We start from the raw sequence: 12733 nt of genomic DNA, 5'->3' as shown, positions 1-12733 counted from the left end.
GTTCAAATGGCCTTGAGAAGCAAGAAGCTTCCTTGTGAGTCTGCTCTCCGGCCAGGAGGACCCTTCCTGTAGCCCTGATCCCCGGGATCCCAGAGCAACGGAAAGTAAGATTAGAAGCCATCAGGTCAGAAGAATCATAGGTGGTTTTACTGGCCACAAAGTCTCCCTAATACCATGGGATTGGGTAACGCCCTGAACGATTCCTGGCTTCTGAAAGAGGATGAGGCCATTCCTGAAGATTCTGTGCACTACTCTATCACAGGGGACTGCCAAGCTCCCTTCCAACCAATCCCACCTCCCTCCCAACACAGCACCTTATGGTGGATTGGGGCAGGGGGCGCTTCTGGGGGTCTGATCAGGACACACTACAACGTTTGCCTTTTAGGACCAATGGTGATGACAACAAACGACACTGACCGAACACTTTGTATGCATTGCTCATTTCAACCTTTCAATGACCCTATGGACAACCTAGCATCTCTCCACATGTGGCCACTGTCCACATTTTACGAAAAGGGGAACTGAGGTCAAGAGGGCAAATGAGTTCCTCAAGGTTAATAAGTAACAGAGGCTCAAACCCAGCTCTGACGGGCCCCACAAGCCTTGCTTTTAGCAACTGCAAGAATCTGCTGCCTGCCTTACACCTGAGCCCAAGAGCTCGCTATTCACTGTTCTCCCCAAGCCCCATCAGGTTCCTGCTGCCCACACAAAACCCTGAAGATCTAAATGTGCACCCCAGAGGAGGAGGGGGACACAGGGAGCACGGTGGGTAGAACAAGCTTGGGGCCAGATGGCTCAGGTTTGAACCCAGCTCCAACATTTACTCACAATATGGCCATGGGCAAGGTACTTCACCTTTCTATGCCTTTGTTTTGTCCTCCACACACAAAAAGAAGAATCCCTCAGCACACAGAGGGCGTCTGGCACCCCAGAAAGCTCCATGAACCCTGGGCACTTCTCCAGGGAAAAGCCTGCTCGGCCATCTCCACCTCGACATGTAACAAGCCCCTCAAATTTGGCATAGCCCAAGCCGAGCCCCTGACCTTCCCTCCTCCGGCTGCTCGGCCCTCACTCTGGCCTGCACTAACACCTGGCCACTTTGTCTTTCTCGAAGCTGAGGTCAAAAATTTCAGCGTCATCCTGGGCTCCTCACATTCCCTGGGTGCCTCACATTTAACGTGCCTGCAAGTCCTTGGAGCCTTACCTTTAAAATACACCCGGCATCGAGTCCTGCACCATCACCTCCACTGCTCCCTGGTCCGGGTCAACACCTTCTTCCCCCCCACGTGCATCCAGCAGCCTCCTCACTGGGCTCTCTGCTTCCCGCTCTCACCCACAATGGTCTTCTCCCCCGTAGCCAGAGCAATTCGGGATGCGTCAGGTAATTCCAATCCAGACTCTGTGGTGGCTTTTCCACCTCACCTGGAGATAATGTCAGCGCCTAATTATGGGCCCACCAAGCCAGTCCCCTCCCGCCCTCCCCCTCCCTCTTCTTCTCCATCCCCACTGGTCTCCTGCCTCCCCTCCTAGAGCCCTTGGCCCTGTTGTTTTCTTTCCTGAAAACTCTCCCCCAGACATCCGCATGCCTTTCTCCTCTACTCCTGTGCTCTCTGCTCACACACCACCTCATCAACGCATGTTTTCCTGCCCACCCCAAATAACACAAGTCCCAAGTCGTCTTCGGGCTCCGTGCGTCACGAACCAATAAATCACCCAACCTCCCCCACCTCAACCCTGCTTTCTTTATCTCCTCTCAGTATCAGCTCTGGGATAAGCTGTCCTCGGATCAGGTGCAAGGCAGGTAGAACGTGGTAAAGTGCTTGGGAAAAGTGTTTGATGGAAATAGGGTTCCCCTGGTTGATAGGAAGATACCATTATATAAATAAATACATTTCACGTGTTTTGCTGGAGAGCACATGATTGGTCCAGAATGCTGTCTTGGATCAAGTGGTGGTGAAGAAGTTTCCTTCAGAACAGGCTTGAGATGTGGTACCTTGAGACCACGCTTGAGAACACGCTTCGGCTCTCTTCCAAAGTAACGCCCAAAACAAGGTGGGAAGTGCAAACTCGGGCCTTCATTGCAGTCCCTCGTGAAGGGACTAAAACTATCAGGATGGGATTTTTTTTTTTGAGACATAAAAGTGCAAGGGAAAATGAGAGAGGTGAAAATAACAAACCTTTAGGATGCAGAAAGTTTATGGATAAGTATTATTTGACTAAGCAGCTCTGACAGAACTGAATTCCAAGCTCATAGCAAGAAAATCTGTAAGCCGAGTGGACACATACAAGAGACTACTCAGAACAACAGAGGAACCTGTGACACAGTGCACTTCTGGAACTGAGAGCAAAGCTGTGGGAGGGAGGGTGTGAAATAATGGAGACTGCTTGGAATCCATTTATTGGTATTAGATGCCCGGACAGCCTCCTCATTCCACATTGCTGGGTACCTGCCCCTTCCTCACTCTGGCAGAAGACTGATCATTTGCCTTCCAAGAAGGATAAAATATAGAGACTCTGGACTATGGGACATCAGACCCAGTTGATGGGCTATTGTTCATTAACTATGGACGTGGCCTTCTCCCATCTCTCTTCCCATACTGAGCTTCCAGAATGCTGGGATCCAGACTTTTGCCCTCTGGAGAGGAGATTAGAGGAAAATTATCTCCTGTGTCTGACAAACTCAGGTAGAAAGACCTAAAGATATTGAAACAGGAGCTCCCCAGCAATTAGCACAGCATAGCACTCCACAGTAAAGTTCACAGTCAAGAAACTCCACTCATTCAGACAGCCATTGATTAAAAACAACAACAACAACAACAACAACAACAACAACAACAACAACAAAATATCTGAGGAAAGCCTCTATGAGACAAGTCAAGAAACAAAACAAACAAATAAAAATGACTTGGAGAAAACAGAAATTTTGCAAGGAGAGGAAAAATGGCTCCAAACTATCATTGATCACCTTGCAAGATAAGAAAAGACACCATATCAATGAAACAAGAACAGAATGTTATAAAAAAAAAACACTTAGAAACAAAAAAATATTTTTTGAAAATTAACACTGTGAAAATATAAGTTAAAAACTTTGTAAAAGATTGAAATATAAAATTGAGAAAGAGTTTCAGAAAGGAAGTCAGAAAGACAAAGAGAAAATGGGGAAGAAAAGAGAAAATAATTAGAAGACCAGCCCAAGAAGTCTTACATGCAAATAAGAAAAGTACCACAAAGAAAGAACAGTGAAAACTGAGGGGATAGTCATCAACAAAATAATGAAAGAATATTTTGAAACTTGAAGAACAAAAATCTCCAGATTCAAAGGGGACTTTAAGTTCTCAGCATAATGAGAATAAATATACTCACACTAAACTCAGGTGCATTGTTATGAAATTTCCAGAACACTCAGAACAAAGATAACATCCCACCAAGCTTCTGAAGGGTAGGAAAAACAGGCCACATGCAATAGATCAGAAATTAGAATAAATTAAGAAATTTTAACAGCTATGGGGAGAAAAACAAACAAAAGACAATGGGGCAGTGATTTCGAAATTCTAAAAGAAAAGTATTTCCAACCTAGAATTCTATATCTAGCTCAATTATCACTCCTGTATAAGAACAGAATAAAAATAATTCAGGGCGCCTGGGTGGCGCAGTCGGTTAAGCGTCTGACTTCAGCCAGGTCACGATCTCGCGGTCCGTGAGTTCGAGCCCCGTGTCAGACTCTGGGCTGATGGCTCGGGGCCTGGAGCCTGTTTCCGATTCTGTGTCTCCCTCTCTCTCTGCCCCTCCCCCGTTCATGCTCTGTCTCTCTCCGTCCCAAAAATAAATAAAAAACGTTGAAAAAAAATTAAAAAAAAAAAGAATAAAAATAATTCAGATATGCAAATTCTCAAAAAATGTAACTGCTGCATGCTTTTCCCAAAAAGCCACTAGTATATTCTATCAAATGAATGAGTAAACTAAGAAAAAACAAAAGACATGGCTTATGTATTAGTTGCCTAGGGCTGCCATAACAATGCACTACAAACTGTGTGGTCTAAATCAACAGAAATCTATCAGTCCTAGAGGCTAGAAATCAAAATCATGGTGTCAGCAGGGCCATGCCTTCTCTGAAACCTTGAAGGGGCTCTTCCTTGCTTTTTCCAGCTTCTGGTGGGCCCAGCCTTTCTTTGGCTTCTGGCAGAAGAATTCCAATCTCTGCCTCTGTCTCCATATGGCTGTCTTGACTCTGTGCATATCTCTATATCTCTTCTCCTCTTTCTATAGCGACATTAGTCATATAGGGTTAAGGGCCCACCCTACTCCAATATGACCTCATCTTAACTAATTACCTCTACAATGAGCCTATTTCCAAATAATGGTACATTCTAAGGTTCCGGGAAAGACACAAATTAGTAGGAGGGGGGTGGGGAAGATGACAATATTTAACCCAGTACTACAGAAACCAAAGGTGAGGGGAATTCTCTGGATAATGGCAAAAGACGAGCCCAGGCTGACAGCTCTATACCACAGTAGAGGGCAACCAGTCCACACCGGGAAAAATGAAATTTTAAAAATGGATTTTTTTTTTTTCAGAAAGGTGAAATTGAGATTTAGGAGTTGAATTAATGATAAATACATAGAAAATTGAACAATCAAATAATAGTGACAATAAAAAGGCAATTGTTAATTCCAGGTAAAACAAAAGATTAGTTCATAGCCATGGCTCCGTAGGGCATATATAAACATGTATAAGAAACAATGTTTATCAAGCCAAAATTACAATATAAATATATGGGAAGGGTGGAGGGGTGGGAAGTGGTGGAAATGGAATGAGGAAAAGAGTGATAAGTCCTTATCATCCACAGTTAATGGATAACACCCAAGACTGAAAAAGCCAGAGTTAGCAATTCAAGTATATAAAGAGATAGAGAGTAAATATTAAAAGAGCTGAAAACTGAATCCCCAGAAAGGGGAAATGGAGGGGAGGGGAACTAAGCAATGTTATTGGCATCTTTTTTTTTTTTTTTTAATTTTTTTTTTCAACGTTTTTTATTTATTTTTGGGACAGAGAGAGACAGAGCATGAACGGGGGAGGGTCAGAGAGAGAGGGAGACGCAGAATCGGAAGCAGGCTCCAGGCTCTGAGCCATCAGCCCAGAGCCCGACGCGGGGCTCGAACTCACGGACCGCGAGAGCGTGACCTGGCTGAATTCGGACGCTTAACCGACTGCGCCACCCAGGCGCCCCTGTTATTGGCATCTTAACATACCTTGTAGAACTAGTCAAACTGTACATACGTATAACCTCAACTAGAAAAAAGTCAAAACAAGAGAGAAAGGCACAAATCGATCCAATCGTCAACAGCCTGGTGCATTGCACACTAAACCACAAGTACATTTTACAGTTAACATGTCTTATAATGAAACTCTAGAGTCAGCTTAACACAGGAGTTCTCAACTAAGGGCACTTTTGCTCCCTGCAACCCCCACTCAGGGGACATTTAACAATGTCTAGGTGGGGGCGCCTGTGTGGCTCAGTCAGCTAAGTATCCAACTCTTGCTTTCAGCTCAGGTCATGATCTCACAGTCATGAGATCGAGCCCCATGTCAGGCTCTGCACTTGCATTAGAGCCTGCTTGATATTCTCTCTCTACCTCTTCTTCTGCCCCTCCCCTGATTGCACTGCTTCTCTTTCTCTCTCTCTGTCTCTTTCAACAACAACAACAACAACAACAAAATGTCTGGATATATCTTTGATTGTCAGAACTCAGGGGATGGGGTGCATCTAGTAGGTAAATACCAGGAATGCTGCTAAACTCCCTGCAATGCACAGACCGTCGAATGACAACAAAGGATTTGTTCAACAAGTACCGAGAACTATGTGGCTCAAAATGTCACTAGTGCCAAGATTGAGAAACCCTTGCTCAACAGATGATTGGAAAGAGAAAGCCCTGTGAGGAAGTTCGGGAAAACCTGGTTCCTTTACACTCCTACAGCACTCTGACACCAGATGTGTAAGTTTTTTCCCACACCAACTAATTCTCCAATTCTCTGTGGATATCAACTGGGTGTCCTGCAATTCAATTCAATTCTGACACTATCTACCTGCAGTTAGTGTTGGATCCCATAGGTTAAGTGCTCAGTCCCACAAGACTGTCCCTCTACTTCAGGTACCAATCACAAATCCCAGGTTTCCTGTACTTCTGGTCAACTGGCTATAAATCAGAGACCCCCCTCCACGACCCCATCCTCAGATTCAATAATTTGCTAGAATGGCTCACAGAACTCAAGAAGTCACTTTATTTATGTTTATCAGCTTACTAGAGGACATGAAAGTGATGTATAGGGCAAGGCTTAGGGGTGGTATGGGAAGTCTCCATACACTCTCCAGGTGCACCACCCTCCTGGCACCCCCAAATGCTCGCCATCCGAGAAGCTCTGAACTTTATCCTTTTAGGTTTCTATGGAGGCTTCATTATGTAGGCATGACTAATTCAATCGCTAGCCACTGGTGATTAGTTCAACCTCTAGTCCCTCTCTCCCCCCAGGAGGCAGGGGGATGGGGCTGAAAGTTCCAACCCTCTAATCCTCTGATTGGTCTCCGCCATTCTTAGGGCCTTTCCAAAAGTCATCACGTTAACATAAACTCTGGTGTGGTTGAAAGGGGCTTGTTTTGAATAACAAAGGACACTCTCTTCATCTTAAGCTCTCTCTTCACTTAAGAAATTCCAACGATTTTGAAGAGCTCTGTGCCAGGAACAGGGGTGAAGCCCAAATATCTATTTCTCATTATAAATCACCATATCATAGGAAGTTGTTGAGATCCTCTAGGGAAGAAATCACAAAAGGCTGAATTAAGAGACATCTAAGGTAGACTGCACAGAACTGAAACCGGACACGGTTGGTGACAGTGGAGACAAGGGCCTTTTCCCATTGCCAGGTTGCGAGGACGCTCAAGTAACCCGTGGAGAGGTCCGTGTAGGGAAGAACTAAGTCCGCCTACCAACAGCCAAGTGACTGAGCTGACCTGGAAATGGGACCCAAACCCCAGGCCAGCCTTCTGGTGCCTGAAACCCAGGCTGACAGCTGCCTGCAGCCTCATATGCTACACTGAATGAGAACCACCCAGATGCTCCAGAATCCCCGAAACAGAAACTGTGAGATAATTCACGCTTCTTGTTTCAAACTGCTAAGCGTTGGTATAATTTGTTATGCAGCAAAGGATGACTAATACAGATGGGCAGTGAGCAAAAGATGAAAACAGTAATGGCAAAGCAAAAGCAAAACCAAAGGGGCCAGATGGTCGTGGGGAGGGCAGGGCTAAGATAAAAAATTCAAAGAATGGCCACTGAGTCTGACTTCCTCTGTGATCCAGCGGACTACATTACATATTTCCAAAAACATGTGGCCTCAGGATGAAAGCTGAGAAAGGAGTTGTAGTAGAAAAGATGCCTGTAAGAACGTAGCACAGTGTCAAACCCTTTTCAGCGCGCCCCCGGCCCCCCCCCGCCCACCAAGAAAACCAAACCCAAGAGCTCACATTCTGGCATTGCACTATTTTCCTGGGAGACTCTAGTTCTGTAGTCCTAATTAACATTTATTTATTGCGTCTGGGGCTATACTCACACTCAATTAGGTATTATCATCCTTGGTTTTGATGAGGAAACGCCACCTCCCAGAACTGATGTGGCTTCTCTATAGTCCTACAAAGCCGGGACGTGAACCCACATCAGGCTAAATTCAAAATCCACGCTAATCCCACCGCACCATCCATATCCCTTTGTAGAACACTTATTTACATTCCTTGGGATTGTTTGAATTCCCTTCCCTCTGCCTTCTTTTAAAAGAACTCTGCCAGGGTTCCTCCTCCCCCAACCCTTAAAAAAAAAAATCCTTTAATTATTGTTCATTCCTGAAATTAAGTGTCTACATATTTTACTAGGGAGACTCAGAAAGCCCTTACAGTGGTGGAATGCAGAAACCATGAATTGAAAGCTTCTTCAAGACTCCTCCTCATTCTCCGTCCCCTGGGTCTGGACGTGAAGCTATTCTGCCTGGCAACCTTCCTTGTCTCTCCACATCCCCCCACCCCTCCGGGGCACTGTCTGGCCAGAGCACAGCATTCTCTCAGCCCCATTCCCCTGGAAAATGTTGAGTCTGCGATGACACTGACACCCATTAGGGAGCTGTGCAGCTGTTCCCACACAGCCAGCCCAAAGGCCTTCCGGAAATTGTTTGCATTCACGTGCCTTCTGTCCAGCCTGGCAGTCTGCAAGGCCTGGCACCCCAGGACTGTGGCTGGAGTCGGGATGCACACTTTCTCTCCCTCTTCCGTGACTCCCTGAATGACTAGTAAATTGACAATTAATAGGTAAGAAAGACAGGTACTTCTTTCTTGCTATCTAGAATAAGCTGGATGGTGGGGGTGAGGGAGTTACAGGGGTTTTTTTCCCTTTGTGGTCATAGATAGCTATTATTGTATTATTTAGATCTCATTTGGTTTAAGCGACATAAATCCAATTCCAAATGGACTTGGTAAAAAGAAGAGTTTAATAACAGGGCACTGGAGTATCTCCAAGCAAGCGGAAGAAAGGGCAGGGATGCTTCCGAGGGGTCACCATGTACAGTTGTGCAAGCTGCACACTGCACAACCCCAGGGGCCACTACATCACATATATATCATATGGTGGCCATATGAATTGTGCCCTGCACAACTCTTTTCAGTGTTCCTCCAGGTTTCAGGAGTAACTAAAAGCAGCGTCTCAAACGTCACTAGGACTCTCTCCGTCTCCATCTCTGAAATGGGCTTCTCTCTGAATATTGACCAAATCCTTCCCACTGGTGGACTGGTTTCATTCATGTCTGTGAATGGTTCCTTACTGCCAAAGCCAAAGAGGGACTGACTTGTGCTTTTATTGGTCTCAGCTTCAAAATTTCTAGGGAAGAGCTCTGATTGGTGGACTCGAGCTTGGTGTCTATCCTTCCACCAATCAAGAAGCTAGATGGCCCAGAGGCAGGCACTACCTTTGCCTTAGCTTGAGTCAGATTCCCACCTGAACACAGCATGTCTGCCCAGTAGGACGTAGGAGATGTAGGAGCACAGCCTTTGGGGAAATTTAAAGCTTTTAACCCTTGTTTGCCTTTTTTTTTTTTTTTCTTTTTGTAATTTCCAGAGCCTTTTGGGAGCACTAACTACCTGACAGTAGGACAACAGGTGGGACAATATGGAAGTAAAATCGCTCCATTTCAAGAGTGGGTGTGAATTAAACTGACCTCCTCAGGGATTTTCATTTGATGAGGTCTCTATTCATATTTTGACTATTTAGGGAACATTATGATCCTTCTGCAGTCACATGCAGGCAGCTTCCAAACTCTCTGTCTTGAAGACAGAAAATACCAATACTCTTCCCAAACTAACTGGCCACGGATGCTTGGTAACTGCCTCCTTCAAGGGGCCAGAGAGAAAAAAAAAAACAACTAACTCATAACTGTTCGGTTCATCTCCCTTCCTCCTGCCTCCAACACCAGTGTGGAAGGCACACCTCTTTGCCCTCTGCACGACTATGCCCCCGGCACTCTCTCATCTTTTCTGAAGCCCCACCTTTTCATCCCGACTCCCACCTGGCACCACGGCTAGCAGTTTGAATACTCGAGCCAGAGAAGGACTCTCTGGGCGTCATGAAATCAAGGGGTTACTCTGAAAGGGACTGGGGGCTTGAGGAATCACAGAAAATAAACACTGGCTGCCACGTGCCATAAATAGTCTCGGGCCATTTAATCCACATGTCACAAGGAGGGGGTGCATGACTATTAATGACCAAAATAAATAGTAATCAATTATGACGGTGGTAATGCTTTTGAAATTAGCCTGGGAAAGGATGACCCAGGCCATTTTTTATTACAGCTCAGGAAAATGGGACGCCAGCTGGGGCTAATAAGAGCTTTCATTAAAGCACGGAGAATCATCCGGCGCTGCAAAGAAAGCCCTCTCTGTCCTGTGGCCTGGCCCGGCCCTGACATGCCTTCTGCTTTTTAACAAGAACTGAAAGGTGGCGAGACAGACAGTTCTTGCCTTGGCACCGGGCAAAGTCGGCCTTTGAAAAGGCAGTGATTATTTTCAATGGCCCAGTGCTGGGGAGTTTCGTTTCCCTTGCCCCGTCTCCCTGCACCGGCGCTAGGGCTGACTAGGGCAGCTGGCGGCAGTGGACGACCCCGGGCAGAGGGTCTGGGCGGGTGAGGACGGGACAGGGTGGTTTGCAGGACTGGCTGGGTAGGGAGCCAGAGGGAGAAGAACGGTGGTTTCTGCACAAGGGAGTGTGTGTCTTTCCCCGACCTCTGTCCCCCAGTAGCTGCAGCAGAGATGGTCACTAGTATTTGCCCGTCAGCCCCTGCACCCCAGACAGCGTATTTAGCAAGCACAGGGGGGCCCTCACGGCCCAGCCCTGACAGCAACTCTGCTCCTACACATGCGGCACCTTTGGAAGTTTCGTGGAAGTCGCTCACGGCTGGCTCCTGCCTCAGTTTCCCTTTCTGCCTCTCACCCGTTCACTATTTCTTGCTGTTTCTCTCTCGCTATGAAGAAGCTAAAGAAAGCCTCTCTCTTAGCCACCTGGTAGCAAAGCTTAAGAGTTCAAGGGTTAGTGGGAAGTAAAATTCCCTTCTCCCGATACTCGACTCACTACCCAACATGCCGATAGAGACTGGCTTTCAACCAGGCAGCTTTTACCTGCCAGGGGACATCTGGCAACGTCTGGAAATATTTTTGGCTGTCACAACGGAGGTGGGAGCTGCTACTGGCCTCTAATGGGTAGAGGCCAGGGATGTTGCTTAACATCCTATAATGTATACAAGAAGGGATTTTCCCACCGGAAATGTCAATGGTGCTGAAGCTGAGAAAGCCCGGCTTCATCAATGGCTAAGGAAGCACTTAATCACCCCCCTTCCCAAAGGCTGGGCTCCCGGAAGACTGTGTATTAGGGGGTGTGGAAGTCTCAACCCACCTTCTGTGATAGAAACATCTGCAGAAAACACAGCCGGCCAGAGGCGGAGCCACCCATCAGCGCAGTAAGTCATCGGCGACCCCGCCTCTTGCGGCCAGCCCCGGCCAATCGGATCAGCCGCTCCAGGGAAACTGAGGCAAAGGAGGAAGCTGCAGAAGCTCCCTTCCTAGCACATCTGCCAAAAGGGAGGACGTTCTTCTCCTCTATAAGGCCAGCTCGGGTTGCCCATAAATCTCCAGAGTCTGATCGACCCAGGAAGGGCTCCCAGGCAGTTTGCTCATGGCCAAGAGTTGAAAACAAATCCCACAACACGGCTTTAGTCTCAACATTCATCTGGCAGTTGCACGCAAGGCCGTGTGCCAGGTGCTTTGTATATTCTATCTGATTCCATCCATGCAACAGGGCTGCAGGGTTTTAATTCCCACTTTACCCCATAATGCATAAGTTGTGCAGCTGGAATCTTTGACTAGGTCCAACAGCGATCTTGTAATACTCTGCTCAAAATCAAGTCATTTTCGTGTCAAAAAATGGCATTGATTTGGACTTCATAGAAATTCTGGAGATTTGGGCTGGGGGAGCAGAAGCCTATCATTTATGGAGTGCCAACTCCAGGCCAAGCACTCCGCTAGACCTACACGTAAATTATTACATTGCCCCCTCTCCAGAATCCCGTGAGACACCCTGAGCCCATTTCAAGGATCAGGAAACTGCCAGGGGAAGGACAGTGACACAGAGCCTCAGCACTTACTTAGGTAACGGTAATGCCCCAGTGCTTGGCAAGAGCCATCATTATTAAGAGGTACTGGGCTATCATAGGGGCATAATTCAATCGGGGCTACCGTCAGAGAAGATGCTCAAGGGAGCCCACAATGTTCCCCTCCAACCGTGGGTGCTTCGAGAGCCAAAATCTTGAGGCACACCCCTAGTGAGTCTGCTTAGTAAGGCAGAAAGACGCTGGCTTCTGAAAAGCCCCCACACACCAAGACAACACTGGTCTCCATTTGGTGTCCTCGGAAAAAGGGCCTCGTTTTCGTTTTTCCTCCTCTCTGGTCCAGAGCGGCGACGGAGAACAGTGGGTGACCACGGCGTCTAAAATCTTTCATAAACCTGAAGACCCGTTGTATAATCAGCCTTCTCCAAGTGAACTAACCCCAGTTCTTCTGAGTGTTCCTAAGGGATCATTGACTCTCTAAGCTTCCTCGGCAAACATGTCGACCACTTCGGAAGTTCTGTTCCTCTTAAGGGTCAGAGACCACAGTCAGATACCATGTTGAGTTCATCACTCTGCAGAACGAGAACTCTCTCACAAATTTCGTCAGGGGGTGATTTCCCAGGAGAACCAGCAGGGGAGAAATGGTGACAGCGTGAAATGCTCAAAGATGCTGGAGTTCAAACGCTGGCTTCCCCTGCCGCTAGCCATGTGACTTCAGGCAGAACAGCAAGGCTTGCAAGACCTCCATTTCTTTACCTCCAAAGCAGAAGGAATGACTTTCCCAAGGGGTTCAAGTAAGATCATGTAAGTTAAATGCTTGGCACCAGTGGGAACACTCTACCCAGTAACTGTCATGACTTTACTGTTGTGCCCTCCCCTAGTGTAGCCACTTCCTTATTTACGATTCCTCTGAATTAAACAAAGACCGCAAACCAAAGAAAGGAAGTTCTCACTGGCCCTGTCTGCCTCCGGAAGAAGTAAGCCCACTGTCCCCTGGATGCGTTTGAACCAGGCTGCTCACATCCCCATGGGAATCAGGGA

At 46.9% G+C, this 12733-nt stretch overlaps 1 long non-coding RNA gene across 2 annotated transcripts in view; it reads right to left on the bottom strand.

Moving 5' to 3' along the window:
• The window catches only part of LOC121011168 (uncharacterized), a 192966-nt gene that overhangs the window by 105770 nt on the left and 74463 nt on the right, over positions 1 to 12733 (bottom strand). Inside the window, exon 1 of one of the 2 annotated variants that reach the window (XR_005781523.1) lies at positions 1205 to 1440. The exons of the other annotated variant lie outside the window; for it this stretch is intronic. This is a non-coding gene — a long non-coding RNA (uncharacterized LOC121011168). Of the gene's footprint in view, positions 1 to 1204; positions 1441 to 12733 lie in introns of those variants that run through there. 2 annotated transcript variants of the gene reach the window in all.

Source organism: Herpailurus yagouaroundi, unplaced genomic scaffold, assembly GCF_014898765.1.
Source record: "Herpailurus yagouaroundi ecotype Mexico unplaced genomic scaffold, PumYag 29, whole genome shotgun sequence".
Lineage (NCBI taxonomy): Eukaryota > Metazoa > Chordata > Mammalia > Carnivora > Felidae > Herpailurus > Herpailurus yagouaroundi.
The sequence above is the reverse complement of the archived record's forward strand: the minus strand, read 5'-3'. Positions and strand labels throughout refer to the sequence as shown.